The sequence below is a fragment of the Ascaphus truei genome, chromosome 5, assembly GCF_040206685.1.
Source record: "Ascaphus truei isolate aAscTru1 chromosome 5, aAscTru1.hap1, whole genome shotgun sequence".
Taxonomy (NCBI): Eukaryota; Metazoa; Chordata; class Amphibia; order Anura; family Ascaphidae; genus Ascaphus; species Ascaphus truei.
Genome location: NC_134487.1, coordinates 77,710,801 through 77,726,032, shown reverse-complemented (window position 1 = coordinate 77,726,032; position 15,232 = coordinate 77,710,801). Strand labels below are relative to the sequence as shown.

General features: G+C 41.4%; 1 protein-coding gene across 2 annotated transcripts in view; it reads right to left on the bottom strand.

The window, feature by feature from the left end:
* CNTN1 (contactin 1) overlaps positions 1 to 15,232 on the bottom strand; it is a 296,276-nt gene that overhangs the window by 204,204 nt on the left and 76,840 nt on the right. The window lies entirely within an intron of this gene.

The following is a 15,232-nucleotide window of genomic DNA, read 5'->3' as shown; positions in this document are numbered from 1 at the left end:
TTGGCTGGAGAGGGGGATCGGAACAGGGCTGGCGGGGGGATCGGAGCGGGGCTGGCAGGGGGGGATTGGAGCATGGCTGGCGGGGATCGGTGTGGAGCTGCTAGGGGAAGTGCGAGGGGACGTGTAGGGCTGCCGGCCACCTCTTCCCACCTCCTGCCTCCTACCCCCTCCTCCCGATCGGGCACGCAGTGGCCATTTTTTTTAAAATTAGCGCGACCCCGGTTATACTGCGGTCGGATCGAGCGGCCCCCGAGGACCGCGCTATAACAGGGTTGAGGTGTATATATATATATATATATATATATATATATATATAAAGTGATACAATGGCTGTCTCTGTTTAGGCTGGAGTGTTGTAGCTAGTGTGCTTTCCAGCCTACAGGGAGTTAATCTCCCATAGAGCAACTAGTTTCAGTAGTTGCACTATTTTTAGTATCAGGCTGGACTCCTGCATGAACAAGGAAGTGCTTTAAAGCAGGCACAAAGAGCTGTCAGTCTGAGACACTGCTTTTCCCCATAGAAAGGGGGAGAGAGAGATAAAGTGCTCCCCAGCTAAAGAAGAAGCTGGTACAGTTTCTTAGACCCACTGGACAATGGTCGCGGAGTCTGCTGGGACTGACTGGGTCTACATACACTATATATATATATATACACTATATCCCGGAAGAAGCCTTTTTGGCGAAACGGCCGTAGGAGCAGAGCTGTGACAGCACCCCTCCATCCTGTGACCCATGTGCCTTACCATACTGCGTGAGACTTTCCTCCGTTTTACTGCTGATGTCCAACTGCAAGACTTTGGTCTTTATCATCTGATTCTCCTGCTGCCTGACTGAGTAACGCTGGTATTTATCACTGGATTTCCTCAGTGCTTTGTGCACACCACACACAGCAGTGCTCTATGTCCCTGTGTTATTCACACACCACCACTGCTCATTATTTTTGAGCTCTGTATCTCAGGGGACTTTATATGAGCGCTACCAGTGCACTTTATAGATCTACCACTGCTGCTACTTATCTTACATGTGCAGCTCAATTTGGGCATCACTTTATTCAGCTGATTTACAGCAAATTCAAGGGTCACAACTTTATGTATTTCTAGCTATGTGCCTAACTATCTCTCATCATCATTAAGAGGTTTATGTATATTTACTACAATATATATCCAATCTTTTTCTTGTGGTCTGTATCTACTTACCATTTATATTCATTGCTACTCTTGTTCTGGATCGGCCGATCTCAGTAAACATTACTTGGGGAGAAATATTTTTCCCCTAGTTCTGTTATGTTATATTTGTAATGATATATTGTTACCCTGCTTTGGCTCTTATCAGACCAATTGTACCTCTTTGATGTTTTTACGTTGTGTCGCATAGCGATCTGACATGTGATTTGTGTGGGTCTGTCTTTTGTGTTTTTTATACTCTTTGTTAATAAAGTCCATTTCTATTTTTCATAATTCAGCATTTGAGTGCACCTTTTTGACCCTACTCTCCCTCCTTTTTAGTCATATTATTCCTTTGGGTCGGTAGCACCACCAGAGGGTTACCTTTTACCTTGACCTCTGGTTAACTGATTATTTGATCACACAAGGGTGATTTGATTGCGGCATCTATTGTGTGTTCCATATATATATATATATATATATATATATATATATATATATATATAATATATATATATATATATATATATATATATATATATATACAGTGGTCGACAAATCACCAAAAAATCTACTCGCCGAACAAAAAATTCTACTCGCCACCTAGTACCACATGTACTATATATATATATTTGATCGAAAAAGAAGGGGTGATTCTAATTAAAGTCTGACTTGTTAGATTTATGTTCAACCTATCTGATTTAGGGACTTATTTCTTAAGCTCTGAAATTTGACCCAAAAAAATGCCAGTTAACTTGAATGATAGTTTCTGGTGTGCGATTGGCTGCATTGGAGCTACTGTAACTGAATTAGCTCTTTAGTCTGCTTCCTTATGGAATTCTGCAGCATGGATAATGGCAGTTGAGTGAGAGTGCGTCTAATCTTAGAGGCCAAAGGTTCAAATGTCAAAGGATAAATAAAATATATGAGCGCAGCAGTTCAAGCAATATCCTGCATGTGTCTCTTTTTTAAAAAAAATTTTTTTTAATAAATCCATTCTGTACCATGAGAAAATACTTGTAGCATTTTAAAAAAATGTTTTAAAGACATTTTTTAATGTTTCTAATGTAGGAAGCATTTCCAGAGTGACAGCCCCCTTCCCCTTCTGATAGGCTCTGGCTCTTGAGCCCCACCCTCTCTCTAGCAGTGCACCAATTGTATCTAGTAACTGCCCAGTCAATCATATTCCAGGACTACATTGCCCAAAATGCTATGCAAGAACTGAATTAAATAACCCGGAGTAAGCGAACGATTACTGGAGAATGGATCGATCTGCAGCTTAGTCCATCACTTGTCAGTATGCAGATTGTATTGATGCACATATTGAATGGGGGAATATATATATATATATATATATTGTTTGTAAAATGGCAGCTTGAACTTTCTATGTAATAATGTTCCTAAACATTCCCAAAATGAATGGGCACGATGAAATCCAAGCTTCAATTTAAATGGACAGAAAATAAAAATGAGAAATATATTTTGAAATACATAGCAATCTGCCACATTTTACAGCATAAGTATACATATTATTGCCTTGCTGATTACTTCAAGTTAGACACAAGTCAAACTGTAGGGTTTGAATTGAGTGATCCATCACCTGCAGTGCCTGTCAGCTGTTATGCTGCAAAGATAAAATGTTATACGTGCTGTAACATACAAAGTGTGCACTGGATTCCTCTGGTTTGCCATTCATTTTCCATTTCGCTGTTTTATATAAAGCTTGTCCTATGACATAAATTGTTAGTCCAATAAAAAAGGTATCACCTAATACTGAAGAACTCATTTATTCTGCACCATATATATATATATATTTGTATATATATATATATATATATATATATATATATATATATATATATATATTTATAACAAGAATGTTAAGGGCACTCAAAGGGGAAAAGTAAAAGTAAATAAACTTATCTGATCAGTCGTGGTGCTCACAGTGCGGCCAGGATCACCATCCAGCAACAAAAAATAGATAAATACCCAATATCAAAAAATCTGGAGCACTCACAAATTCAAAAAATACAATATAATGAAGTAACACAGGCATCAGGGGGTTATCACAGAAAAAAGAAGCAACGTTTCGGACCTTACGGTCCTTTCTCAAGCTCCCCCATAGGGGGTGTGAGCACCACGGCTGATCAGATAAGTTTTTTTTTTCCTTTTACTTTTTCCCTTTGAGTGCCCTGAACATTCTTGTTATTGATATATATATATATGGTGCAGAATAAATGAGTTCTTCAGTATTAGGTGATACCTTTATTACTGGACTAACAATTTATGTCATAGGACAAGCTTTCGAGAGTTATCCTCTCTTCTTCAGGTCAAGCAATACTTGACTTATTCTGCACTGGACTAACACGGCTATTTTCTGCTATATATATATATATATATATATATATATATATATATATATATATATATATTTATATATATATACAGTGGTTGACAAATCACCAAAAAATCTACTCGCCACACAAAAAAATCTACTCGCCACACAAAAACATCTACTCGCCACCTAGTACCAAACGTGTGCTGCTTGGGCCGATATTTACTCGCCCGGGGGTTAAATCCACTCGCCCGGGGCGAGCAAATGTATAGGTTTGTCGAACACTGTATGTATATATATATATATATATATATATATATATATGTATATATATATATATATATTGGGGAAAGGCGGGAAACAACGGCGCAAATGACTGTTAACTGTATAATAAATTTGAGCATAAGTAGAATGGGGGTATGGTTTGCCAATGATTCTGAAATGAAATGAAGAGAAACAAAATATAGTGAAGTACATTTAGTTAAAATATATGCGCAAAAATAGATCGCTACTTACAAAGTAGCAGATGTAACCAAGCATTTAGGATATTATAATCCTCTCCGCCCTGCTGCCTGGAGTTGCTGTATGGATCCTTCACGTGGAACGCCAAGAAGCGCCATGCTGGTCCTCCTCTGCCTGCAGCCCTTCTCCGTGACTTCCTGGTTGATCCTCTGGTCTCACGAGACTAGCCCGCTGACGTCACTCCGCCGAGATTTTGGCCGAAATTTTGATATAGTATCCAGTAATGAGCAGGGGGTTCTGCTGGCATGTGATGTTGGATAGGGATGCTGAAAGTTTGTCTTAGAGCCTCCTCCCTACTAGTTTCGTCCTGGAACTTCTGAAGTCTCGCAGGGTCCAGTGGGAATTACCTGGAGCCCCAACAGTAACAGACCAAGAGCTAAGTAATATATTCAGGTACCTAAGACTATTAATATGGGGTGCATATGATAGGGCCTGTTTTAAGCTGGGAACCAGTTTAGTTGGCCAGCGCCATTAGAAAGGGCTGGAATATGTTTAGCTAGTTTTCCCTAAAGGGAATACTGTAAGTGTTATTTTTATGCTTTGTTTTGACTTAAATGGATGGTAGGCGTGTTGGTGTATAATTTAAGCGCACAACTTCCACTGGCTATAAAATGGTGATGATCAGTCAAGGAATCTGGAAGCACCCGAACCAGAAGTAGGCAACGTGGGGAAGCGTTGGTCGAGTTACACGCAGATGCAAGTCGTTCCAGCTTTGCAGCTATACAGCACTTCAGGACCCAGAGTGATCAAATCGCCTGTTTTACTTCTGTAGCATGTGAGTGGACTGAGCTCGTCTGCTCTATTTTATGTTCATTAAATTGTGTTGCACTATATTTCTCTTTTCTCTCTCCTTTATATTATCCAGAGAGCTCCTGCTTCCAGATTCCTTGATTGATAATCACCATTATACAGTCAGTGGGAGTTTTGCGCTTGAAGTGTTTTCTGTGTCGTCTTCTGAGGGGTTGCTTAAACCTTACACCAGCAGCATCCCCATTAGTGATATTAATTTGTATTTTAATCACTTGATCACTTTCGTTTTCTGTTCACACGGTGTAATATTTAACCCTGTAAATAAACCCCATGTAGAGAAATACAATGTTTCCAGCCTTATTCTGGGACTCAAAGATGCTGTAACATGATCACTATATATATAATATTATTTGGTCAAAAAAGAAGGGGGGGAAGCGATCGATTACAGGAGAACAGATCGATCTGCAGCTTAGCTAATCACTTGTCAGTATGCAGATTGTATTGATGCACATCTTGAATGGGGAAAAAAATATATATATTTTTAAAAACGGCAGCTTCAAGGGGCTGCCAGTGAAACTAACTTATTTAAAGACATTATTATTATTTTTTTAAATGGAAGAATATAGACATTCTGTATTTTTGAATGACTAAAACGTAACTTTTCAATAGAAGTCAGAAAATGTTGGGGGTTTTTTGTTGCATATTTGCAGGAGCAAAAGGAAACCAATCAGCTTTCTATGTTATAATGTACCTAAACATTCCCAAAAGAATGGGTACAATGAAATCCAAGCTTCAATTTAAATGGGCAATGGGGCAGAAAATAAAAATGAGAAATATATTTTGAATTACATAGCAATCTCCCACATTTTACAGCAAAAGTATACATATTATTGCCTTGCTGATTACTTCAAATAAGACACTAGTCAAACTGTAGGGTTTGAATGGAGTGATCTATCACCTGCAGTGCCTGTCAGCTGTTATGCTGCAAAGATAAAATGTTATACGTGCTGTAACATACAAAGTGTGCACTGGATTCCTCTGCTCTGCCATTCATTTTCCATCTCGCTGTTTTATTTTAATCAGGATCAAACAGTTCACATTCCTTTATACTGCCCTAGTAGCTAGTCTACATTTTTTTTAAGTGACTTTTCCCTAACTAAACTGGGGGCAATTAACTAACATAATATGCTTAGATCTGAAATAATATTTTATTTTGCAATAATAAATGATCCCGGCATACATATCCTTTAATTTTACAGTAAGGTAAGAGACACAAAAGTCTGAGTAAAGTTGTGTGACATGTTTCAGTTTATTTCAAACGTTACCTATTATAAGATAGATTGTAGCCAGATTGTATTGGTACAATATTTAGCCTTATGTTTATTATTTTTCTTAATTCGTACCCTTTTGAACTACACAGTAATTGTTTGTTACACATGTTTTAGGCCAGGTCCCCGCTGGCTGCTGCAACGCCCGCGGTGGAGGACGCTGCAGGGACAAGAGCCGCCCTACAACGGGGCCAGGCCCGCTGTGAGGGGGGGGCCACCGCACTGCGCCGACAGAAACTCCTGCTCTCAAGAAAATTTAGATCAGGAGTCGCGACAGAGCGCTAGGCCACGCACCCGGCAGTTCAGCCAATGAGGGCCAACCTGCCAGGTGACGTCACGGCCGCACCCCCCGTCACGCCCCCTGTCTTTTCCCCTGCAGTTCACTGCAGACTGGGGGACTCGGCTGCACACGCCATCTGCCTCGCAGACGCGCGTGCAGCGGGGCCGTAGCTTTATGTATGTTTCGCATGAACAAACTGCACGTGGCCAGTTGTTTCAGTACAGCTCATGTTTAGCACATTGCTTTGCATTCTTTTTGTACTGTATCTGGCATTAAAACAGTCAAATAAAACATATATACTGAGTTTATTATGATTTTTTTCCGCAGATTGTACGTAATGGGGCCTGTTTTTCTTCAGTGAGCCAAATCATTTTTTAAGGGCCTATGAGATTATGAGACCTCTGTACATCTACTGTAATTAACACTTCACATGTTCTTAGCAAGTTCAATTCAAAGCAGCAGTCTACATTTGGCATTATTTTACATCCACCTCAGTGGAATTGTACTGATTAAGGCATGATTTACTTCAAAAGCCTGCTAATGTGCTAAAGGGCACATTGCAGATAGATAGATAGATAGATAGATAGATAGATAGATAGATAGATAGATAGATAGATAGATAGATAGATAGATTTACCGAGATATAGATATTTATATGTAAATAATTCACGCAAACCAAAGTCCTGTGAAGAAAGACACACCACTGCCGAATAAATTTAAAAAAATAGTATATTTTGTACAACGTTTCGGTCCACTAAGGAGTCTTCATCAGGACAGTGTACAGTCATGGGAAAAGTGCAACCATGTGACCCCGAAGTGAAGAGCCCTAAAGACCATGAAACCCAGGAGCCATTGAGTCCACACCTCCAGTTGCCTAGAAAGCCCAGTAAAGAAGATCTAACTAGAGGGCTCTGCATGAGTGTATTATCTTTGGTGACCCCTTTCAATATCCACTCGGATGAACCCTTCAATTTCAATATCCACTCAGATGAACCCTTCAATCAGTCCATGCATAATGAAACCTTTGATCCCTGGTCTCGGATTAGCACAATGTGTACACCTTGTTATATGTATGTAGTACTTAACCCTCCGGTGCGAGTTACCAGCTTTTCATGGACAATAACTACAGAACTATTAGACACTGCACAATTCCATACATTAAATCAGGCAGGTCTTGGTTCTGAATGACATATGGTCCAATTGATATTGTAGCCGTTTACATTGTGTCTGAGTTTATTATTATTTTTTTTTTTGCTATGCTATGATACTGCAGTGTGTTGGACATGTTTTCTGCTTCTTTTCTAGGGGAGATGTGTAAACCTGATCTGGCAGGAAGAGGAGCTGTCCTTGTGCCGGACATGTTGTTCCACGGCCCTTCTGGCACTCAAAGGGTTAATGCCTGATTGGTAAAGTGAAACTGACAAGACAATGTGCACAGAGACCTATTCAAATATACCAATTTGTGATATAATCAGCATAGACACATCTTACAACACTATGATATATGCAAACAAAATGGTCCACTGCGTATGCCACTTTCTCTCCCACAAAGGGTCAAATCAGCCTCTTTCTGACGATCTCCAAAGCAGGGGCAATCCAAGTACCCTGTACACCCAAATCTTCAGTCAAAACAAAAGAGAGACAGAAGCGCACTGAGGTAACTATATTACAGACTTTTATATCATGAAAGGATAAAATCCACACACAATCAAGTAAAAAAGCTTGTACTCCAACGATTAGAGACATCTGGGAATCCCACATACACAAATAGTCAGCGACAGTGGACCGTGTCCCCACCTCACTGCAACAGACTCCACCAGATCCGGAAGTAGAGCATCTACACATAATCCCACAGAAATAAAAAAGGGGGGGAGTTTATATGAAAAATGTTTTAGGAAAGAAAAATGTAATAATTTGATTGTGAAGGTAACATTAAATCACCAAATGAACATGAACAAAGATTTTTCACCCTGCACTGTGTGTGCGAACCTAAATGCAGTGAATTTCAATCTTATTCTAGTAACAGAGAGGCAGCGCACAGACAAAGGGAGTCCTTGATAAAAGCGTAGGAGGGCTGTTACCTCCTTCAGCATGTCGTCTTATTAAAGGATATTTTTCTGTCTACTTGGACCCTGACTCCCTTTGGCTGTGCGCTGCCTCTCTGTTACTACATTACCTGGATCTTGTTTTCAGCAGCTGTCACACCTCCATACAGTTTCAGTGAGTGACAAGGAAATATAGGAAGAAACTGTGAGAACTTTTTTGCACTGTACTGAAGTATTGACACTCCCAATGAGGCTTGGGGTGGTGTGAAGCTATCATCAGGGCCATCTTAACAACATTAGGGCCCCCCGGCCAAAAAAGTTCACAGGGCCCTGCCTACACTGTCGCTCCCAGCCTCCCACGCGCTCACTAGCAGCAGCAGGCACTGGAAGTGCTGCACTGCTAGGCTGCAAGCGATTGTGACGCGAGCCGTTGTGCCGGGTGGGCGGAGAGCGAGCGGAGCCGGGGTGCCGGGCAGGGGGAGAGCGGTAGGGTTGCCAGGTGGCTTGTCCAAAAATACTGGGCACAATGGTGAAAGGTGCGACGCGCGAGAATCGTTGGTGGGGAAGAATGTTATTTATAAATGACCTGACTGTTATGTCATTTGTTCTAAATTTCACTCCAAGTATTCACCAATTTGCACCAATTTTTATTTTATTTCGTAAAAAATCTGGGGAGGAGTCTTGGGAGGGAGCACCCTTCCGAGGATTGTTTTAGGAAATAGAATATGAAATAGTGCAAATTGGTGCATGCTTGAAGTAAAATTTAGAACAAATGACATAATGATCATGCTGTACATGGCGAGCAATACTAATCTTAATGCTCCTCACACAAATTCCAAGATAGTTGCACCCCTCCTCATCCTCTCTCTCCCCCTTGTCCTCTCATCCCCCTTGTCCTCTCACCCTCCCACCCCCCTTTGTCCTCTCACTCCCCCCTTGTCCTCTCACCCCCTCCCTTCATCCTCTCTCATCTCCCCCTCCCTTCATCCCCTGTTACCCCCCATCGCTTCATCCTCTCACCCCCCATCCCTTCATCCTCTCACCCCTTCCCCCTCCCTGTCATTATCAGTACAGTAGCTTTCACATTTAGACTTCAAAATCCAGCTTTAAATTGCATATTGAATCATGCTATTGAATAAGTAACCTGTTCTGCCTTCTTGGGGATGATCTGTAAGTAAGAGTGCTGCAGAGATTGCAATGCTGCTGTGATGAGAGCTGAGTTATGGAGCCTTTCTGAGAATTTACAATGCTGGTTATTTTTAATAGATCTTGAAAATGGGAAGACTGTTAGTATAGTAAAAGAAAAGTGAGTGACCATGTGACAGGGTGAATGAATGTCACCAACCATATACCTGGCAAACATATGTCTAAGTTTGCAGTGCAGCAGTAACAAGGTTAAATTTCAGTGGAGAAGGGCTGCTTAATCAGTCTGACCCCAGCTGCATAATCAAGGTGTTTAAAACCCCCAGGCTACACACACATGAAAGCTAGCTGGCCAGGAGACAGGACTGAAAATACTGAAGAGATTACTGCTATATGGCCTGTGTTGCAAAGTACATATGTGATGAACTGTCTGTGTCCTGCATGCAAAAGAGAAGCTGCCTTGTTTTCTAAGCTGAAGAGAAGCTATTTTGTTTTGTCTGCTAAAGAGAAGCTATTTTGTTTTGACTGCTAAAAAGAAGCTATTTTGGTTTGCCTGCTGAAGAAGAAGCTATTTTCTTTTTGTCTGCTGATGAGAAGCTATTTTGTTTTTGTGTGCTGTATGTTTTAAGGCTCAATAAATAAGCCTTATCAAGGGAACCCGCGTGTGTGGTTGCATGTACCCTGCAACAGACCAATTAAACAAAGTTGCCAGTACTGTATGTACTGTCTGTCACCACACACACACACACACACACACACACACACACACACACACACACACACACACACACACACACACACACTCACACACACACACTGAGACATTCACTCACTCACACACACACACACACTGAGACATTCACTCACTCACACACTGAGGCACACACATATACAGGCAGGACACAGGACACAGACAGAAAGACAGACACACTGAGACACACACATACACTCACACACAGATACACACACACATACACACAGATAGACAGACACACACATACACACACAGGACATAGACAGACACACACTGAGACACACACACAGGACACAGATAGACAGACACACTGAGACACACACTGAGACACACACACACAGCCTCACCTCTCTGCTGCATGCTTTTCCTCCGCTCTTTGGCCCCACCCCGCAGGCTCCTGCCACCTCCCGATAGGCTGAATTACATAGCAGCAACCAATCAGAAGCTGCCCAGCCCCCTAGCAGCAGCAGCCCTGCTCTATCCCATGTCCGGCATTATCTCTCATATACCGGACACCTGGCAACCCGAAGTAAGAGCGAGCCGGGGTGCCAGGCGGGAGGGGGGGGGGAAGCTTTAAGCATTGGTGGGCACGCATGGGCCGGGCGCGTGGGGCCCCCTTATGCTGTGGGGCTCCAGGGCTACTGCCCATCGTGCCCATACGTTAAGACGGCCCTGGCTATCATCCACCCTAACTTTCAGGGAATACTTGTCCCATTAATTATTATCTTCAAGATTACACATCTGCAAACAAGTCTTACTCATTAGGGTCAGATGACCTAAACACCCACTCTCCTTTGAATACTGTGTATATTGACTTATATGTCCACACACATTGGTCTGGTACTTGAGCACCCTTAAACACCTTGTACCCAAGCAAGTTCAATCTTAAAACAAATGTGTGCACAAATAAGGTTAAAAAAATTAAACTCTGTGTACAGATGTGGCCAATGTTTTCTTCTGCTAGCCCAGGAAAAATCTAGGAAAATCTGGGGCTATCTCACAGAAATGCTGCAACATTTCTTTGAGATTTTTCTGCTATTTGAATGCAGACTAATGGCCCTGCTATTTGAATGGAACCCCCGTGTGTTAATCCGACGGGCCATTAGTCTGCATTCAAATAGCAGAAAAATCTCAAAGAAATGTTGCAGCATTTCTGTGAGATAGCCCCAGATTTTCCTAGATTTTTCCTGGGCTAGCAGAAGAAAGCATCCGGCCACATCTGTATGTAAACCTGTGCAAAAAGAACTCTGTGCAAATCGTGAATGTTATTATAAATAAACTATTAAGTGATATTACACATGTTCTATGAAGTGATAAAGTGATATTAATAGAAGTCAAAATAAGTAACCAGTTTTGCATCTCCAACCCCAAACAGAACCTTCCTCTGGAGTTCTAGAAGTACTAGTCTCGTAAATATGGGGAGAGCAAAAAAAACAGAAAACATAAAATATATATATACTGCATTATTGTTTTAGCAATATGAGAGAATTCCAAAAGTCTCAAACAAATGCGCACTCACAGAGTGATAGCTTAAATTAGGCACCAAACACGTCAGCCTCAGTATGCTCTTCTCTAGCCCAACGTGGATAGACTCATGTAGTGTTTGTCAAATATGGTGCAATGCAGTGGAACTAGGCACATACCTACTGTATTAGTAAATCCCTGATGAAGTCGGCATCATTGCTGACGAAACGTGTTGGGTGTACGTCATCACGTTGACACCGTATGAGCTGAGTTGAGGATTCTCCATTGACATGACAAGGGAGCCAGTGATCGCTGCATTGCTGAGGCTGAATTTGGTGTTCCCGACAGATTGCTGGAATCGCATCTTAGCAAGTGGGAGTCCTAGCACGGAGAACTAATGAATGGGACTTTCACTGGACATTTCCACATTGTGTTTAGTGAGTATGGACATACATTTGCCTATCAGCACTTCATTTCATCTATATTGCTGCGGAGTTCTCAGCCGGTTCTAATGTCATATATGTATTTCAACATGCTTGATTTTTATATTGCAAATGTGAGTGGGCATTGCATTTGTCATCCAAGTTTTAATAAATGTGTTTTTCTACACATTTACAGTGTGCGCTCTTCCTTTTTATTTATATCTATCTACCTATCTATCTATATATAGATAGATAGGTAGGTAGATATCTATCTATATATAGATATATCTATATAAAAATATATATATATATATTTAATTTCAATGTAACCGGAAACATAACTATGAAAAATTAAAAAGGGGAAATTTATGTGAAAAACATTTTATGAAAATACAAAAAACTACATACAATATAATACATGTATCTGAAAAAACACATATTTGTATTTATATTGTCTATATGTTTATATTATGTCTATATATATATATAAATATATATATATATACACATACTGTATAGAAATAATATAAATATAAATACTGCTGCGGCCAAGTTTATTCGAGCATTTGCCTGTTCTTGGCCGCAGCAGTATCCTGGCGCGCGCCGGAGGGTGACGGGCGCGCGCCGAAGCAGCGGAAGAGCGCCCTCCGATCGGGGCGCTCTCCCTACCGCTGCCGGGTCCGCCGGGTCCCCCGGAACCCCCTGCCGCCGTCCCGCGATCGCGGGACACCAGGGCTCCCTCGGGGAGCCCTGGACGCGCGTGCAGGGGGCGCAGGCTCCCGATGACGCGTGACCGCGCGGCACGCCGAGGGGCGGCCACTAGCAAGCCGGGAAATCTCCCGGCTTGAGGAACCGGCCACACTTTAATAAAGTGTGTCGGTAGTGTATGTGTTTTTTCAGATACATGTATTATATTAAATGTAGTTTTTTGTATTTTCATAAAATGTTTTTCACATAAATTTCCCCTTTTTTTAGGGGAAGCAAAATTGCAGTTTAAATCTCCAACATCACATGGACCAATAGGAAGCCACAAAGTCATCCGTTGCGGCTTCCCTATTGGATAGCCGTTCAAAGCCCACCGTGAAACAAGGTACCCTTACGGACAAGTATCTCGGGAACCTGTGGGGTGTTGGCCCAGAGCTGAAAACTGCGCAGTTCAGCTTTGGAATCCACCCAGTTCCCATCCTGTAAAAGAAAAACGGGTGAACATACTGTACCTGTAACGCGATTACTGCTTTTGTTAATAAAGCAATGATCAAGTAAACTTCTGGGAACATTTACAGGTCTCATACAAAAACCCCAAAACCTGCCATACCCTATAATCACACAGCATACACTGCTTCCACTCAGGCCATCCCTAGGGTATGTGAGGCCTTAAAGCAAGCACCATTAAAGACCCACCAACGCCCCCAAAAAACAATTCCCCTGAAAAAAAAATCCCAAAACAATCCCCCCCCCAGGTAGGAAGCAGGGGTCTCCGGAGCTGAACCCCATTCATTTCAGCTCCAGGGACCCCCTGATTTCTGAGGAGGTAAGTATCTCGGGAAGCAGGGGTTCCCAGAGCTGAAATTAACAGGGTTCCGCTCCGGAGACCCCCTGCTTCAATCCTGCATGTATTTTTTTTTAAAGGAAAGCAGCAATGCTGCCACTCTCTCCCTCTTGCTGCCCCTAGGTGGTGCCTTACCTGGTGGCCACCTAGGGACATGCCTGCTTCCACTGCAGCCAAGGACCAAACAGAAACATTCTGCCGGCTTTGTGTGCAGAGGGGGTAAGGAGTTTGTCGGAGGTGGAGGTGAGAGTTTTGTGTGTGTATTGGGGGCAAATGCATTGTGTGGGGAGATGTGAGAGTCAATGTGAGAAGTAGTACAGTAAATATTGTGTTGTTTGGGCAAGGGGATGAGTGAATGCTCTAGGTATGTATGGGGGGAGGTGAGTGGGTGTGAGTTCATGGTGTATATGAGAAGGTGGAGTGAAAGTGTAGTGTGTGATTTAGACATGGGATGTGTGTGCCATGTGAGAAATTGGGGTTGAAATGTAGATTGTGCTAAGAAAAATGTTGAATATGTAGTGTGTGTATGAAGGGGGTGAATTTGGTGGGTTTGGTTGTGCATCGGTGAGATCTGATGAGCAGGAGTACCCCGAGATTTTAAAAATCCTCCGGGTGTGCCTTAGTGGTACAGTATGTTTCATGTTCTTCATGAAAAACCCTCAATAACTTGTTCTTCAGTGACAAGTCTTGATTGCTCACAAATGTAGAAACATCCTGTTTTAATGTCTTTACTCCACTTTAGTGCTTAGCAGACTTTTTCAAAGCATTGCAGACACCTGCAGTGCTGATGAGGTCAAAGACATTGGGGTTCAGGCATTACAAGCCTCGCTGTTTCTTTGAGTCTCACAGATTTTTTTTAATCGGCCATCTCATAGACTTCAGCATACTGAAGCCTTACAAGTACAAGTCACAACTTTCCCATTCATATGTTATCTTTTGCTTAAGATCATGTGGATTCTTGGGAGCTGACTTCTCTGAAAGAATACCATTTACAAGCCGAGATCTTTCATTGCATTACTGTTAGCTTGCTTAAATTCTTTGTTATATTATATTATACATATATATTATATTATACACGCGATTTACCCCCATTGTACTGTGCAACATATGCTGCCACATTATGCATAAATGAAAATATGTGATTGTGTGTATCTATATATAAATGTATATGCATTTAGACACTTAGTTTGCAATTTGTAATTATTCACATATGTTTATGCATATTCTACACATTTTATATCAATTCATACTTAATACTTTATAGAGATTGGCTACTGCTGATTTCCCCCATGTTTTATATATATTATAAACTATATATATATATATATAGATAGATAGATAGATATATATAGATAGATATATATATATAAAACATTCCACTGCCCCTCCCATTGATGCAGTGATTCACAAGCTGATAATACATTTAATTGTTGTGCATATCAATTGAACAAACTGACATCAACATTTTAAAATACTGT